This window comes from Gymnodraco acuticeps, unplaced genomic scaffold, assembly GCF_902827175.1.
Source record: "Gymnodraco acuticeps unplaced genomic scaffold, fGymAcu1.1, whole genome shotgun sequence".
Taxonomy (NCBI): domain Eukaryota; kingdom Metazoa; phylum Chordata; class Actinopteri; order Perciformes; family Bathydraconidae; genus Gymnodraco; species Gymnodraco acuticeps.
In genome coordinates, this window is record NW_022991435.1 from 4,123,203 (window position 1) to 4,139,329 (window position 16,127).

At 48.6% G+C, this 16,127-nt stretch overlaps 1 protein-coding gene across 2 annotated transcripts in view; it reads right to left on the reverse strand.

Annotated features, from left to right (window-relative positions):
* Positions 1-16,127, reverse strand: part of LOC117532629 (solute carrier family 41 member 3-like) — a 92,127-nt gene that overhangs the window by 57,290 nt on the left and 18,710 nt on the right. The gene's annotated exons all lie outside the window — the stretch shown is intronic.

A 16,127-nucleotide genomic window follows, 5' to 3' on the forward strand; every position in this document is an offset into this window, starting at 1 on the left:
TGGGCTGCGGCTGACAGAGCACACCCTGCCGCGCTTACCTCGCAGAAGGTGTGCTCAAAAAACAGTGCCGGGGGACCCCCCCCCCACCACCCATAGACGGATGGGGAGAGCCCCCTCAGCCCCGAATGGGCTTACTACACGCCTGCCTCCCTGAATCCTTAAGGATAACAGGGAGAGCGCCAGAGCCCATGCCCCACACTCAAACACTGACCCCGCAGCCCTCCACACTTTAGTCACGTAAGCGCGGCAGGGTGTGCTCTGTCAGCCGCAGCCCAGACTTTTCCACGGTCACAACCGGGTTAAAGGAGGGGGCAACAGCTGCTGATCAGAAAAGCCGGTCAGGGGCAGTAGGGTGGAATGTTGTTGTTGGACGACAGTGCGCATATACATCGGGGCTCCACCCACTGTACCCATGGAGTCCAGTAGAGGGCGGAGCCTGTGAGAGATATAACGTTGGGTTACGTATTGTAACCCTTGTTATATTAGCCCTGTAAGGGCCCAGCGCGCCCCTCGCCCATCCCGGGACCCTCAGAGGGCCCGAGAACAGCGAAGGCGCATTACGTCCGGGGTAGGGGTCAGATGCCAACTGACCCACAACCCCCCCCCCTACCAGTCATGTGTTGCCCCCGCAAGCACAGACGAGGAGAAAGAGCCCGACATGTCCGAGAGATAAAACCTTATGAAGGGACCTGGCGTTGACCAAGACGCCGCTGTGCATATATCCTCCACACTCACACCGTTGAATAAGGCTGTTGACACAGCTACAGCCCGTGTGGAGTGCGCACGAATCCCTGTGGGGCAGGCTCTCCCTGCCTGTCCGTAGGCATGTGCAATGCACTCGCAGAGCCAGCCTGCCAGGCGTTTCTTGGACAGAACTTTCCCGATCACACCGCCCCCTACACACACGAACAGCTGTTCGGTGTGTCTAAAGGCAGCCGTGCGCTCCACATAACATGCTATCGCACGCACCGGGCAGAGGAGGTGCAGTTTAGCTTCCCTGGCCCCACCATGGGGGGGAAGATTAAAACCCCCTAACTGAATAGCCCTCGACCTGAACGCACTCCTTAGGTTTTTGGGCACAAAGGAGGGGTTCGGTCTTAGTGTCGTGCCGCTGCGGTCACCCCGAATCAGTAAACAACTCGGGTGCACCGACAGAGCGGTTAACTCGGACACCCTTTTGGCTGACGTTAAGGCAGTGGTTCTCAAACTTTTTCTGTCAGGCCCCCCCTTTGGAGAAAAAAAAAGTCGGGCCCCCCCAACACAAATAGTCAGGCTCAGTGGCGGCGCCAGTGATTTATTTTGGGGGTGCTGTGGGGTAGCATGACGTTTCATAGAGGGTGCTCAAACATTTAGGGTTTAATGTACCGGGCGCTACAGTGGAATTTTCTACTGCAACACTCCCCACGCATATACACAGTGTGACTGTTACAATGAAGGCTCGATAATCAGCTCACGGCATATAGGTGTAAGCAGGGGTAAAGTGCTATTTGTATAGGTGGTGTGTGGACCTCACATAGGGGGGTCCGGGGGCAAGCTCCCCAGGGAAGATTTATTTTTAAATATTGAAGTTAAAAGCATCAATCTGGTGCACTTTAGGAGCAAAATGAAGAGATCTATACATCTCTCAACACCCTTTTGAAACAGACCTGTTAACAGATTTACTTTTTATTTATGGATATTTTACAAATCACCCTTTTAAACGTTATTCTTTTTTTACTGTCATATAGTATTTCATACCTGTTTTTCATTTATTCTCTTATTTTTGTATAACTATAATGATCATTTAAACGTGTGCCTCGGAAATAATTGTTTACATTAATGGTGACCAACACATTTGAGACCCACTGAGATAACACTGAGAGTCCTTTAGTTCACTGAGTCTCTCAGTCTGACAGTAGAGGACTCTCCTCCACTTTGTTCTTGAAAAAACTCCTTATATCCGTTAGCGTAGCTCGCTAGCACCAGAAGAACAACAACGATCTCCAGTGCGCTCTCTCTCTCTCTCGCGCACACAAAATGAGTCGAGCTTTAATGAAACACAGAGACCCAGACGTAATAGTACTGTACTGCATCATATTATTTTCGAATCAATAATTTTTCAAATGATTTTTTTTTTTTTATAACCATTTTTCTTCCTGGTCTCTCGCGCCCCCCAGGGGGGGGAGCACCCCCCACTTTGAGAACCACTGCGTTAAGGCAAGAAGCAAAGCTGTTTTCCACGACAATGCTTTCAGTGAGGAGAGCTCCAGAGGCTCAAATGGCCCCGAGGCCAGAGCCTCGAGCACTAGGGGCAGGTCCCACTATGGGGTGGAGGCGTGCACTACTGGGCGCAGCCTCCTGACCCCCTGTAAAAACCGTGACATCAGTGGTTGATTAAAGGCTGACCTGCCGCCAAATCCCTGCAGCCATCCCGGACGAGATGGCTGCTGCATACACTTTCACTGTTGAATGTGCAAGCCCTCTGTCCACCAGTAACTGTAAGAAGGATAAAATAGAGCCTAACTCACCAGATAGGGGCTCTATTCTCCGCTCCTCACACCATCGCTGGAATCCTAGCCACCTCGGCCTGTAACAGGCTGTGGTGGATCCAGCTCTAGCTGCCTGGATAGACTGAATAACACTGTCAGACAATCCACCCTGTCTCAGCCTGTCCCTCTCAGGAGCCAAACCTGGAGAGGTTGGCCGAGAGTGGGTAACGCCCCGATTGCACCTGCCTCTTGAGACATCGCCCCCCAGAACTGGGGAACCGCCCAGGGCTGGCCCACCTTCATCAGTGTCATCTCTGAGTACCATGGCGCCCCAAAGCGGTCCGGAGCCACTAGGATGACTGACAGACGTTCTCGCCTCACTCTCCCCAGGAGAGGGAGAATGAGACGCAGCGGTGGAAAGGCGTATAGCAGCTTCCTTGGCCATGGCTCGTGTGCAAACGCGTCCACCCCCAAGGGTGGGTCGTCGCTCCGAGCCATGGGGCGACGAGTGGGGAATCTGTACAGACATCATGTGTAAGTGTAGCATTGTGGAAACAAAGGACACTTAGACTTGGATACAGATCAACCTTTTCTTTATTTTTAAAAGTTTTCAAGGGAATCTGTGCATCAAATAGGGAGGAGGAGGGATTCACCCTTGCGTCCCGGGCGAAGAGATTTTCTCCCCCGCCGAGACGCTACCTCCCCCCGCCAGTCAGCTCCGGGCAGACCCCGTGGCTGCCGATATGCCGGTACCACGGGATGGGCCGTAGAAGTGGAGGGTGCCGCGGCCACGGGAACCCCGTGCCGGCGCCTCTCCCTCCGCTTCATTGTCGCACTGCGCTCCCTCACCTGCATGGAAATGCGTGGAGGAGCGCGTAGCGGGGCCGGAGGAGGGGCCAGCGGTAGCATCCGGCTAAGGATGCTGGATCCTCTCCTCCTCCAGGCGGCTGAAGCGCTGAGTGACCGAGGAGATCGACCCAAAGAGCCCCTCCGTTGACACGGGGGCTCCGAGGAGATCTTCTCGGTCCTTCTTAGATAGGGCAGTGAGTCCCAACCACACGTGACGAGACACCACTGTGGCCAAGGAAATCACCCTCCCTGCTGCAGTGGCCACGCCAAGAATCAGATTGTTCATCTGACCTATAGCGCGGTCCGGATAATCGCTCCCGTCTTGAGAGAGGAGGGCGGGGGCGACTGCCTGAGGGGTGATCAGGGAGACGCCCAACACGCCGAGATGATTCGCTGCAGCCGCCATCTGCGTACCAAGCTTGAACATCTTGTCCAGATATTCCAGAGTGTCTCGGTCCCGGGGCAGCGGGGGCAGGGGTCGCTTACCCTCCGCCCAACCAGCCACTCGCGGAAGCAGATGGGCCGCCAGGCTCTCATCAAGGGGGGGCACACCCGAACACGTTGTGTCTGAGCGGCCCTCCACCTTGATGATGCCTGCCATAGCGGCTACTGGGGCCTTCGTTTTAAATGGCTGCTGCCATGTCCCCTCCACACACCGCCATATATCAGGCAGCTGGGGCGAAACGAAGGTCGGCTGCGCTGGATGCACCGGCTGTCATCAGGCGGCTTACAGGCCTCGGTGGCAGCGGTGGGGGGAGCGGTAGGCCTACGCGCTCCGCCGTCAGGGTCATCACCGCTGGGAAATCCATACGCGCAGACCTGAGAGTCGGACCTCCAGACACCGAGGCGTCCTCCGGAATCGGGGTCGTCTGGCCCCACGGAAAGGAGAACCGGAACGGCACTTCCTCCTCTCCTGAATCGCCCATCTCGACGACGTCGAGATCCGGATCCTCCACCTCCTCCTGCGGGGCCTCGCGTGAGCCGAGGAAGCATCTGGCAGGCTGAGCATGCCGGCGCCGGGCCCATACCGCTCACGGCGTGGTCCGGCCCCATACACAAGACGCAGAAGGGGTGCGGATCCGCCCCCGCGATCAGGTTTGGACATTTAGGGCAGGTCCTGTGGTAAATAACTGACTCCATTGCTCCGTGGAAACACTTCCGCTGCTGAAGAGAAAAGGATGATAGTCAGGAGGCGAGGCCTCCTTTTATACGGTGTGATGCGCGCACATTCAGGTAGGCCCGCCCAAGGCCGGCTACGTCTATAGAAGTCTCAGTGGGAGAATGCTCGCAGGGTAAGGTAGTACCCATAGAGTCCAGTAGAGGGCGGAGCCTTTGAGAGATATAACCCTATCAATGTTTAAACGGTTTTATCAAGATATCTCCCCAGAAGATCCTGTAGAACTTATTTCATGTTGTACTATAAATATGGTCAAGACACACGACATCTAAGAGCCTCTGCAAAATGTAATTTTCCTGCTTATTTCCAACTCCATTGAATCCTTACGGCAGTGTGCGTTGCTTCAACGGAGACGCTTCCCATTCGCTTTGAATGGGGTGACGTCAGGCTTTGCCGAACTGCATTGTGGTTCCGTCGCGTCGCTTTGCTTCCGTTGCTCGCTTCAAAAGTTGAGAAAAGTTCAACTTTTCAAGCTTCGACGGAAGCGTCAGCCAATCAAATAATATGCCAGTACAAGCGCTAGCCAATCAAACCGCGTGCTTGTGTGTCCGGGGCGGGAGATTAATGTGATTGGTTGTTGGTCGCGCGCCAGAAAGGCCCACCGGCAAGCTTCAACGCATGCTGCCGTGTGGACGTACCGTTACAGTTGCATTCCAAACAGCATGCCAACAAAGGAAGTGCTAAGGACCGCAGATCTCTTGCTAGTTGGGCTGCTGCAGCTCTACATGGGTGAAATGTTTTCTACTTTAATGCAATTGTTATGTTATATTTATTCTCACATCATTTCAATAGAACATAGATAATTTCATACTTATAATCTAGCAAGTAACTAACTGTGATTATTGGCTAACAAATAACTTTCCTTGCTAGCCTTAGCAGATTTTAGCATTTAAACTTCACATTGTCCTGTTCATTCCCTAACACAATGGATTCAACTGCCAAATGTGTTTATTTTCCTCACCTACACAGTTCTACTTTATCACTTGAATGCAATTTATTAAAAGATAATCCTTGCCCACACACACTCTTAGTCTCTTTTAACCCTAGCCCCCCTGAGCTTCTGGGATGATCACCAACTATGGACACATTAAGGATAATTAAAAAACCTATAGAACCACATTTTGCAGAATACATCATGGGTGCATTATTTATTTAGTAGTTCAGGAACGAGAAATGAAAGGCTCCAGTGTGCATTGCAAGTAATGTTATGGAGGCGTCTTTTGTAATTTTGTAATCAAGCCCTAGCTGAGTGAGCCATATCTTGGAAAGCAATGGTAGAACATGGATGGTTAAAACTGAAAAAGCCTGTTGGCGAACACATGATGTAGGATGTAACATGTGGGATATAGGTAGAATCTATGACAACAGGAAGTGCTTATTTAGACCAGATCCAGACCCACTACAGGCTACAGTAACAATCATAAGTGCTGATTGTAGAGTGCTTTAGTCTTTATCTCCTTTCCATTTAGATAGGCTTCTCTCCATGTCCTTCTATGTCCCCTGTGCTTTGAGACAAAGCACTCAGCCAAAACTCATTACTAATTGTCCTCCATCAGACACAAGAGGGTAAAAGATACTGTAGAGGGGGGAGTGAAGGAAATACTGATGAGCAATAGATAGAGGTGAGGGAATAAGCCATGTGAGGATACTGTAGATGAGTGTCCATTAGTGGAGGAAGAAAGAAGTGTTAGTTTAGGATAAAGTAGACAGCGGTGTGTCTGATCTCACTATGCACAGCTGGCTGCAGACAAGAAGCCAAGGACATCAGGCGGAGGATAAAGACGTAAGAGTAGAACATACACATAAAGAAAGTATATTTGGTGGCATAAAATAAATACAAATGTTAATAGCTGTACTAGACACATGCATTTCCAAACATTTGGACTACCTATGTTGCAAATGTATTATCTTTTCAATTTACACACGGCATCTATTGCACGTCTGTCCGTCCTGGGAGAGGGATCCCTCCTCTGTTGCTCTCCCTGAGGTTTCTCCCATTTTTCCCTTTAAACTGTGGGTTTTCTCCAGAAGTTTTTCCTTGTACGATGTGAGTGTCGTATTGTCATAATGAGGCGAAGCCTGCGAGCTAGTTCAGGCAGTCAACTCGAGCACTTATGCTGCATTCATACATAACGCCCCTTGCCACTCTACAACCAACCAATCAGAGTCTCCTTAATACGCCGCTCTATTTAACCTGCCAGATCTCTCTCCATGCATTGCTTGCTGCTGCTATTGCTGCAGCTACCTCTACGTCGCTGCTGCTTGCCTGCCCCACCACCACCCCAGCTTCCACCCCAGCTTCCACCTGTAGGCTCGGGGGTTAGTTATTTGATCATCACTCATCGTGCTATGTATATCTATGGAGTGATGATGCCCGAGCCTAGTCGCCAAACTTAACTATATGCTGCTTCTAATAAACATGTTAAAGGAACACGTGAGTTGTCTGACTGAACTGATATTCTGTACACACTGTGAAGACCACTGAGACAAATGTAATATTTGTGATATTGGGCTATATAAATAAACATTGATTGATTGATTGATAGATGCCAAGATAAGGTGTTTATCTACATCAGGAGGATATGTCCCAGGATACTGACCCAGAAAGCGACGCAGGTTCTGGTCCAGGCTCTCGTCATCTCACACCTAGACTACTGCAACTCCCTCCTGGCTGGTCTACCTGCATGTGCCATCCGACCTCTGCAGCTCATCCAGAATGCAGCGGCTCGTCTGGTCTTCAACCTTCCAAAATGTTCCCACACAACTCCGCTACTCCGCTCACTTCACTGGCTTCCAGTAACTGCTAGAATCCACTTCAAGACAACATTGGTACTTGCGTATCATGCTGTGAATGGAACTGGCCCTTCCTACATCCAGGACATGGTTAAACCATACACACCAGCACGTGCACTCCATCAGCAAAACGGCTCACTGCACCCGCACTGCGAGGGGGACCCAAGTTCCCATCAGCAAAAACACGTCGGTTTGCTGTCCTGGCTCCAAAATAGTGGAATGAGCTCTCCATTGAAATCAGGACAGCAGATAGCTTGTACATCTTCCGGCGCAGACTGAAAACTCATCTCTTTCGACTCCACTTCGAGCGATAGAATTACTAACAAACAATTGCTAACAAAGCACTTATATACTAATAAAGGACTGGCTTATCTAAAGCCAGTTGAGTAGCACTTGAAATGTTTTAGCTCTGATAACCTGATGTACTTATATGATTCTGTTTTCTTCAAGTTTGTATCCTGTTGGTCGAATACACTTATTGTAAGTCGCTTTGGATAAAAGCGTCAGCTAAATGCAATGTAATGTAATAGAATAGAATAGAATGCAGGCTCACAGTATATAAGGCAGCTACACCTCCTGACTGTCATCCTACACCCTCTTCAGCGAGCGGCATAGGAAAGACAGGGCCCCTAGGTAGAGGGTTCCGCCTGTGCTTATAGAACTAGGGTTACAATACGTAACCCCCCGTTCTATCTCACACTGGCTCCGCCCTCTACTGGACTCTAAGGGTACAGTGGGTGGAGCCCTGATGAATAAACGCCCTGTCGCCCCACACATCGACCCACCACACTGCCCATGACCGGCCTTTGGTTAACAGCCATCGCACCCCAACTTCCTATCACCCGGTTGTGACCGTGGAGAAGTCGGGGCCGCAGCTTACTTGGCTGAGTAGAGCCTAATTGGTCTGAATAAGCCCATAGCTCCAACCTGCAGGTGCCAGCGCAAGTGACTACACACTGCGCACCACGTTTCCCAGGTCCCCAAGGAGCATGGGAAAACGTAAAGTGTACTATGTCCTCCACACTCACACGCTTACCTCGTGTAGAGTGTGTACGGACCTCAGTGGGGAAGGTTCTCCCCGGCGGGGAGTCTTCCAGCCCTGTATGGGGCTTACTGTGCGCCACGTTTCCCAGGTCCCTAAGGAGCATTGGAAAACGTAAGTGTATTATGTCCCAGGGGGTCAGATACAGCTTACCGACCCACAGCCCCCCTCTTTTCACCAGACCTGTGTTGCCCCAGTAAGCACAGACGTTGAGAAGGAGCCAGACATTTTCAAGAGATAGAACCTTATGAAGGGGCCTGGCGTAGACCAAGACGCCGCCGTACATATGTCCTCCACACTCAAGCCGTCGAACAAGGCTATCAACACAGCCACACCACGTGTAGAGTGTGCACGGACCCGAGTGGGGAAAGGCTCTCCCCGCCCGCCCACAGGCAGGCCACCACTGTATGGGGTGGAAGACTAAAGCTGTCTAGCTGTATAACCTTTCAGGGAGAAGAGCTCCAGAGGCTCAAACGATTCTGTAACCAAAGCCTCGAGCACCAATGGCAGTTCTTATTGCGGGGTGGGGATGCACCACTGGGCGCTGTCTCCTGATCCCCTGCAAAAAAGCGCTTCATAAGCGGTAGGCTAAAGACTGATCTGCCTGAAGCAGGGACGTCTGTCTGTTCTCTGACAGAGTGGCACGTAGCTTGCCCTCCTTCTCGATGGGGCGTACACCGCGCTCTCGATGGGGGCTGCATCAAGCAAAATCCCCAGATACCCCACCTGCTGGTGAGGTATGAGACTGCTCTTCTTCCAATAGAGTGGCAAAGTTACGCCCATCTACTTCCGGTCCATGGGACCTTATTTCGGAAAAATTATGTATTGAAGTCAATGGAGAGAGAAAACTTATCTTTCAATCCCGTTTGAATTGTGCCACGAATTACACATATGATCTTTGTCAATCTTAACAAATAATTTCCATGTCAAAAAAGTCAGTTTGTCGTAAAACTGTTGAAATATAAGACTATGAAAAATAAGCAACTAGAAAGACTACAAATCCCAGAGTCGTGTAAGTGATGTCATAACTGATGTCACAATTGATTTCCTCCGCTAAATATAAGAGATAGCTAAGATAAGATAACTTTAACAAGATGCCTGTGCTTAGTACCAGGTTGTTATCATACCAGAAATGGGTCTTGCTCGTTCTTTCGCTTCCCGTCTGATGAAAGGACCAGGAGTGGCTGGCTGGATCAAGTTAGCTACCTAGCTAGTAGCAAGCACGTTAGTTAGCATTACAGTCTTAGCCTTGTCATTTTTATTAGCCTTAACACGAAGTAACCCAAAATGTTAAACAGTAAGAGTAGTAGTCATATTTTGTGAACCCTTTGAAGAGTACTATCACACCGGTGTGATCATTCTATAATACACCATTTAAGCCCGGGGGAGAAATGCTAACGCTAACGCTACATTAGCATCGGCGATCTGTTCTACTTCATGTTATATGCACAAATGGTTGACATTAATCATAAAAAAGATCAGGCAGTTCAGAGAGAATCAAAGGAAGGCAGGCAGCTTTGCATGACATTCTTCTGGACGTGTTTCATTGTGTTGATAGTGAGGGTAGACAATCACTTTTTTGACAAGACGGTAGTGATGGCCATCTTGGTGACGTGTGTTGTTGTGAGAGTCTGCGAGACCAGAGATGTAGTTCATTAAGCGTTTCACACAAAAAATGTGTTACCTCACAGTTTTACGACACATTTTTATTTGTTTTACTTGCAAAATTATCTTTTAAATTGACAAACATCATATGTGTAATTCGTGGCACAATTCAAACGGGATCGAAAGATAATCTTTCTCTCTCCATTGACTTCAATACATAATTTTTCCGAAATAATGTCCCATGGAGCTCCCCCGGAAGGGGAGGGACTTCGCCACTCTATTGACCGCAAACCCCCAACTTGGTTAGGTGTAAGATCAATTGGGCTGTGTGGAACATCAGCCCATTCCCTGGACCTGGCCATGTCTATGAGGATGTTGAGATCAAATGAAACCCTTATGCCATGGTCGCGAAGCGGCTGAAGCGCTGTGGCCACACATTTGAACGTGCGTGGGGACAGGGAGTAGCCGAATGGTAGTCTGTTGTACTCGTAGGCTATCCCCTGGAAGGCAAAACACAAATACTTCCTGTGTTTTGGCTTTCTAGCAATTTAGACATGAAAGTAAGCGTCCTTCAGGTCGATGGTTGTGAACCAATCGCCCGGCTGCACCAGTTCCAGTAACTGCAGGAATCCCAACCACTTCGTCCTGTAACAGGCTGTGGTGGATCCCGCTCTTGCTGCCTGGATAGGCTGAACAACCTTGTCAGACAGCCCACCCCTTTTCAGCCTGTCCTTCTTAGGAGCCAAGCCTGGAGAGGTTGGCCCAGAGTGGGTAACGCCCCTATTGCACCCGCCTCCTGAGACAGCGCACCAAGAACTGAAGAACTGTCCAGGGCTGGACCACCATCATTTTGTGTCACTTCTGTGTACCACAGTGCCGAGCGGCGACCTGGGGCTACCAGAATGACCGACAACAGTTCTTGTCTCACCCCCTCCAGGAGTGGGGGAATAAGAGGCAGCGGTGGAAAGGCGTAATAGGATAGAATAGAGCCCAATGTACCGGAGAGAGGCTCTAGACCAGGGGTCACCTTTTTTAGGATGAGCGCTACTTTAAAAAAATAAAACAAGTCGGAGGCTACTTTTACTCCTCTTTTTCTTTTCTTTTTTGCAGTGTATATATTTAGCACATTTTAACATTATTATATGCTTACCTTTAACCTTTGTGTGCTGTTTGGGTCTGTGGGACCCGTTTTCAGTGTTTAATAAAATAACATGTCTGCAATTGAATTATTTTAACCTGCTTTATTTGGGGGTGGACCTCACATCCTCTAGGGGGGTCCGGGGGTATGCTCCCCCGGGAAGATTTATTTTTAAATGTTGAAGTTAAAGCATCAATCTGGTACACTTTGAGCACAAAATGAATTTATTGATACAGCTCTCAACACTCAGATGAAAGAGAGCTGTATATTTTTCAATAATCCAAACATCTTTAGAATATGATCACAACCAATAACAAATCATTTAAACTTGTTTATTCTTATCTTATGTTACCTAGTTAGCATTATTTATTTCTATTTATGCATATTTTCCTAATCACTTCCCTTTTAAACTGTTTTTTTATACTGTCCTATAGTACACATTGGAATGATTTCTTACTTTATCTATATTAAATAGATAAAGGTGTGCCCTCACTCTCTCTCTGTCTCGCTCGCTCGCAAACGCTGTGTGCTGCTCCGTGGCGATGACGGCTTGCGTTAAAAAATAATAATAAACATATTTGTAAAGTGGGGGGACACAAACGGGATTTCGAAAAGTGGGGGCCATGTGTGTGTGTGCGTCAAGTGCAATAAATATATATGCAAGTTGCAACACACAGAGTAAAACTCTGCCCCTTATGTGCTGGCACGACTAGGCTGTTCAATGGGGCTGATGTGTCAAACTCCTTATGAAGTGGTGAGCTGCCACATTGCTTTTCTTCCTGACTGCAACGCTGGTCCCGCAAATCAAGCAAGAACGTGATTGGTCGATATTCATTGTGGGGGTGGGGGGAGGAGGGGTGTTAGATAGATATAGAGTTGTAGTAAGTAGATAGAGTTCGCTTTGATTGAGGTTTCGTTTATGCGGAAGATTCTTTTAATTACATTTCCTTTTTTGTTTTGTGTATTTTTTACATTTTGGATTTGCTTGGTGAGCCATTTTTAGAACATGCCCCGCGGGCGACTAAGTGCCCGCGGGCATCGTGTTGGCTACCCCTGCTCTAGTCTCTCCTCCTCGCACCAACGTTGGAAACCCAACCACAGCGGTGGCGGCGAGTGTGGGACAGTGATCTCTCCTCTGAGGATGAGCAAGCAGCAGCATACGACTAAGCTGCAACTTTTCCTCATCCACGTGACAGAGGAAATCGATTCAAGGAGCCCTTCCGTAGACACAGGGGTTCCCAGGAGATCATCATGGTCTTTTTTTGGAAAGTGCCACGCGGCGTGATCCCACTGTGGCCAGGGACATCACACGGCAAGCAGCGGCGGCCACACCGTGGACCAGGATATTAATTTAGGATATTTTTTAGGTTCTCCGTCCAGCCTGCTGCCTGTGGGAGCAGATGTGTTGCCAGGCTCTCATCGAGGGGGGGAACGCCGGGATATGGGGTCTCCGTGCGGCCCCGCACCCTCAGAATACCTACCTTTCCTGCCACCGGCGCTCTCGCTTCCAGCGGCTGTTGCCACGACGCCTCCACACACTGCCAGATATCTGGCAACGGGGGCGAGACGAAAGCCGGTTGCGCCGGGCGGGCCGGACCGTAACCGGCTTTCCGGCAGTGATGGGGGAGCGATAGTCCGACACGACCTGGCGGGCAGACATGTGCGGTGGACTAGCGCCTATTCCGGACCCGGAAGTGTCAGACACCGATGAGGCGAAGTCATCTTCTTCCTCCTCAGCAAACAGAGCCATAACCCGCACGGCTGGGATGGCGAATGTTGGTAGCGTCGCCTCGGCCATATCCTGGTCTCCCACGTCCACCACCTCAAGCTCGTCTTCAGCGTGGTCTGGTCCCAGGCACTCGAACCAGAGCTGGTGGGGATCGGCGCCCCCTATTAAGCCGGGCACGAGGGACAGGCCCGGGTTTCCTGCAGTGGCGACTCCATTAGCTTGCCTGAAGGTAAGATACTTTTGACTTGTTTTGAATCCTTTTCTCAGGTGTTGGCCAGCTCGCTGAAGAGAAAAGGATGACAGTCAGGAGGTGTAGTAGCTGCCTTATATACTGTGAGCCTGTGCCCGCATTCAGGTAGGCTCACCCTGATTGGCCGGCTACGTTTATACAACTTCAGTGTGTGAACCAGTGGCGTAGCCAGGAATTATTGTGTGGGTGGGCCTGGAGAAATGTAGGTGGGCCAGGGGGAGACATATTAAGCGTGGGGTCTGAGCTGAAACTTCATTAATGATTTTAATGATTTTTTAATGCACTAATAGAACATAAGCATACATTAGCAGTGAAAACAAAAAACATAGGCACGGCGGCCTCAGAATGTGTGTAAAACTGACATCCACATAGGGATGGGTATCGTTAAGGTTTTAACGGTAATATTACTTTTAACGATAGCGCGTATCGATCCGGTCCTTTAACAGTACTTTTATCGGTTCTTTTGGAGAAAAAAATAAGGTAAACTAACTAAACAAATTGTGAACAAAACTAACATTGCTTTTTATTTAAATGAAATACATAATATTTCACATCAAAAGAAACAACAATGTTTTAACAAATCGTATTAAATAATCTGATGACAGAACTGTAAACAGAATAGCTGAAACTTTAACAAAATAAATAACTCAGTTACCTCTAATCATTAACCCATGTTTGTATAATGTAGTTAACTCCGTGTGTTGCTGCTAGCATACATAACACACAGGGTCGGCGTCATGGGGGGTCATTCGCGGGCCATGCCCCCCCAAATGAGTCACTGTGCCCCCCCAACGCAGGGTGGGCAAGCCTTGCCACTTTGCCGTTTAAAAAAACAACAACATATAATTGAAAGCGTTTCCACTAAAGGTTTTTTGTGTGAAATACGTCAGAAATAAAGAATACAACATTTAAAACACAGCCTGAGCTGTGCTCACTGCTGCTCTCTGATTGGTGTGTTGCTTGATCAATGACCCCCGACCTTTGTTTTGTTATCATTACGTGGCTGTGTGTTCAGATGAAAGCCCGGTGGCGATCTGTTCGTCTGTTACACTGATTATACAGTAAAGCCATCGAAAATAATATGATATACAGTACAGTACAAGTAGCCTACTTCTGGGTCTCTGTGTTTCATTCAAGCTCGGCTCTGTGTGTGTGTGTGGCACGAGCGCATTTTGTGAGTGCGCAAGTGGTAACGTGGAATGTTGATGTTAGCATGATCTGGTTAGCTAGCTATGCTAACGGATATAAAGAGCTGTTTCTACACCAAGGTGGAGGAGAGTCCTCTCCTGTCAGATTGAGAGGATCGTATAACCTCAGCTCAGTGAGGTAAGGACTCTCTCAGTGTTTAGATAGTTAACTTTAGTGTAGGTTATCTCAGTGGGTCTCAAACGGTTTGGTCACCATTTATGTAAACAAGTATTTGCGAGAAACACCTTTATATGATCATTATAGTTATTAAAGAATAAGAGAATAAATAAAAAAACGGGTATGAAATACTATAGGACAGTAACACAATAATACAGTTTAAAAGGGGAGTGATTAGTAAAATATCCATAAAGAAAAAGTAAATCTGTGTACAGTTCTGTTTCATATGGATGCTGAGAGATGTAGACTATCCATAGATCTCTTCATTTTGCTCTCAAAGTGCACCAGATTGATGCTTTTAACTTCAATATTTTTAAAATAATCTTCCCGGGGGAGCATGCCCCCAGACCCTCCTAGAGGACGTTAGGTCCACCCCCACCTAAAACATGTTCACATGGATAGGATACTAAATACATTTGCACACTTGTTGTATGGTGGCCTATGTCCATATGTTTCTGTTTTGGTGGTCGTGCCACAACCGTGCATGTATGCACAGGTCATAGGTGCGCTATACAATAGCACTACACCCCTGCAATGGGTGTGAAAAACAATATACTTTACAGCATGTTTTTTGAAGTTGCGTTGGTGTTTGTGTGTTGGTTGTTGACGGCAGTGTGTGCCCCCCCTTTGTAAATGATTGCCCCCCCATTCGATTTGTTCTAGAGCAGACCCTGATAACACATGACGTGGAAACGTTACTGGTGGATGGGGCTACAGAGCTGCTAGAAAGACAGCCGAACCCGGTGCATTTATCCGTCTGAATGTGGAGCACTTTTGCTTAATGTTTAGACAAATTGCTCGTGTTACCGCCCTTACATGCTAAACTCTTATTGCACTTTTGGCAACGAGCATTGTCCACATCGAGACGGCGGGTAAAGTTTAACCACACCTCGGAGCGCGTTCTCTCCGCCATCTCCTCCGTGTGTGTGTGTTGCTGCATGTGTGTAAACTGCCCCGCCCCCTCGCACACAGACGGGGGAGAGAGATCTCTTGTCTGGATTGGAAAGATCTAAAATACTAAAAATAATCACACATTTTGCAGTCTTTTTGCATATTAGAAACGGAGTTGGCGACACTTAAACTGCAATGTAATGTTTGTGTAGCAATAATACATATGACATATATCGGGGGCCACAGGTTGTTTATCCTTGACAGTCGCACAGTGGGCACACACTGAGTGTTTTCATATTCAGCAAATGTGTACACCCTAAACTGCAGACCTCAAGAAGAAATAACTTAAAGTTACTTTACTTACTATAAAAACTCACGGTAAAAAAATGCACTCCCTATTCCATTGTCATGAAGGTGGAATCTAACTATATCCAGAATAAGTTTTATTGGATCCAGGCTTGAAACATGTTTATTTCTGCTGTAAAGTTGGGCATTTTAAATTGCTCCTTTTTGCATCCATCCCCTGTCGGCCACTAGATGAACTGCAGTTTGTGGCACTTCCTTCTGGGCTTCCCGGCTCTGCGCTATGAAGCGCTGATTGGCTGTGGGTGGGCCAGACGTGCATGTGGGTGGGCCAGACGTGCATGTGGGTGGGCCCAGGCCCACCCGGGCCCACACACAGCTACGCCACTGGTGTGAACGATCGCATATCATTGATGAGAGTAGTACCCATAGAGTCCAGTAGAGGGCGGAGCCTGTGTGAGATAGCACAAGGGACTATGTGCAGTTATATCAATCAGCAGAAAGAAGTCTGGTCAAT